The sequence below is a fragment of the Ammodytes marinus genome (assembly GCF_949987685.1).
Source record: "Ammodytes marinus genome assembly, chromosome: 19".
NCBI lineage: Eukaryota > Metazoa > Chordata > Actinopteri > Uranoscopiformes > Ammodytidae > Ammodytes > Ammodytes marinus.
This window is the reverse complement of record NC_137223.1, coordinates 18,063,504-18,066,394: the sequence shown is the minus strand read 5'-3', so window position 1 is coordinate 18,066,394 and position 2,891 is coordinate 18,063,504.

Sequence of the window (2,891 nt, the reverse complement as noted above, 5' to 3'; positions counted from 1 at the left end):
CATTAAATGCGCTGACTACAGAAATTGAGAGGGATTTCACAGCTGTTGATTACTTTGCCACTACCACTGACCTATTGTCAAGTGGAACAATGGAACCGTGCATGAGCATCACAAATCATTAAATCGACGATTATTTTGCGATGCAGAGTAGATGCCTGCAAACAGAACTTTCCCCACAAGACCACACATTGGAGAGTCAATTACCCAGGGACTAAGGGAAGCGAACTGCAGCCTATGATATAGGACAATTTGTAATGGTAGATGGTCACAGCAGCAACAGCAGTGACACTCTCAACCATTGACAAAATTTTTATTCCTCACAGGAGCGTGAACTCTGATGTTTGTACTGCCCTTTTCACACATACAGAGGTGCAAAGATCACTAAATGTGGAGAAGGTGTGAGGTAAAGGCTCAGGCTCTATTTTAACCAGGGTCAAGGGTTCAGTTATCCCTGCAGGCAGTACAAACACTTCCCCTAAGCCTCACCCAAAGATTTTAAAATAAGAAGGGAATTGCTGTTGCATACAGCTGTTGCTTAAAGCTTTCTAGCTTTGATGTTCCCGATTCTTATACCCATTTTCTACTGACCAAAAAAATCCATGTTCACCCGCTTTTTTTTTCTTTAACTTTTATTTGAATGATTTTACAATTTTTCATATACGGACAAAAAAACTGAATAAGTAGACACATTCAATACATACACAACCCCCACCTCTCTCCCCCTCCCTCACATAAACATACAAGAAATACAAAAATTATATAAATAAATAAGACGAAATGATTAAGAAAAATAAGCTATAAATACACACAAAAAAAAAGCAAAAACAAACAAAAAAACTGGGGCAAACCTCAAACGTCCACTACGAGTGACGCCAAGGGGGCAGACATTTCAGGCCCCGATGTGCTGCAGCACTGGGCCCCATACGGCGAGGAATTTGCAAGAGTTGCCGGACAGCTTGTATCTCAGCCTCTCAACATGCAAAATGCCCACCAGTTCCCTCAGCCAAGTGTCAAACTGAGGGCAGATTTCCACAGCTTCAGAATACATCTTTTAGCAATTACCATGGTATAGACCATGATTGTGCAAGCATTATGGTCCAGCTTTTCCAAGGCTGCGGAATGTCCAAGCAGAGCAGTTTCAGGATCCGGGGTTAAATAAACATTTAAAACACTAGAATACCATTGAAATACAAGACACCAAAAGTTGTAAAGTTTTGGACATTCCCAAAAGTGGTGAGCAAGTGTACCCTTGGTGAGCTTACACCTGTTACATAGAGGTGAAAGATTTGGGAAAATGTTATGTAGTTTAACCTTAGAATAGTGCAATCTAAGTGTAACCTTAAATTGAATTAACTGAAGCCTCGAGTTTATAGAGCAGGATTTTATGCTTTTTAGCGCTCCCTCTCAGACATATGTTGACCCGCTTTGATCCGGATTTGTATTTGCGATGGGAATGGCTACACCCTGCATTTAGATCCTGGTCAATTGACCCTGCAGTAGACTCAGTTGAGAAAAATCTATGTAAAAATCATACTATTACAAAGGACAGTATCCTACATCTTCATGTTTCATTATACATCAGCATCTCAAACAATGCCCACTACATCCATTCCTTTATAATAGCCTACATTCAGAATCTCACATTGATTTAAAGTGTCACAGTGATGGAGAGTTTCTCACACGCAAGTAAAAAAAATAAAAATGTAAAAAAAAGAAGTCTGAGGCACTTGCAGTCTAGACAGCATGTCTATAGTTTATGTAAAATAAAGTCAGTAATGATCACACTAAAAAGCAAAACAATTAAATTCATCTCTCTCTCTCTCTCTCTCTCTCTCTCTCTCTCTCTCTCTCTCTCTCTCTCTCTCTCTCTCTCTCTCTCTCTCTCTCTCTCTCTCTCTCTCTCTCTCTCTCTCTCTCTCTCTCGAATTCACTGCTGTATATCAGAGCAGATTCAAAAACCTGCGTCGACTCGCTAATTTTGGTGGGGAAAGGGTGTATCAGAGATTTGTGAAATCAATGTGATTGTAGACAAGTGAGTTTTTCAGGAGTAAGAAACGAGTCGTTATTCCTCTATGAAAAGCACACTGTAATTATATCACTTAGGGGCAACCACACACATGAGAATACACTCACAAACATTATATTGATCGACAGTCTGTGGCCTGGTTGCACCATAAATCCTCCTGAGTAAGATCCCAGTCTATCTTCTCTGCAACCCAATCCCCAATCAAAAGCATAAGCAATAGACAATACACCTTCTGTCCCTTCTTCACCTTTCATAATAAATGTTGCTAAAAAAGCTTCAGTGAGTAAGTATACATTTTTCTTAAGTAACATGGCATTTGATTAATTCATTTATAAGTAATGTATGTGATGTAAGAAATTAAACACAATCTTTTTATACTGTACGTACACTGCCAGGATCCGACATCATATCGTTTAGTTACCTCAGGCTTTAATCCTGTAAATAGTGTTTTTTTGAAGGACGAGCAAAATGATGGATAATAATCATAATCTGGATTTGTGTGTGTGTGTGTGTGTGTGTGTGTGTGTGTGTGTGTGTGTGTGTGTGTGTGTGTGTGTGTGTTCGTGTGGACGCACCATTGCATTTGTGCACATGTTAGTGGGGCTGGTGTATGCGGCTATAGGTGGAAGGGGTCTGTCATCCTTTTGAGACACTGTGTCCTGCTCTGCACGGTAATTGACTATACGGGCGACATGTCTGTATATCAGGTGCCAAATGCTGCATCGCACGGAAATGATATGAGGGCGGTCCTTTAAAAACACAGTACAGTGATATCTGGGACTAAACTTAACCTGTTAAGGAGGGGACTTCCTACTGGGAAGCACTTGAGTGTCAGCAGTGTGTTTTTAATCTCGCCTAGACAACC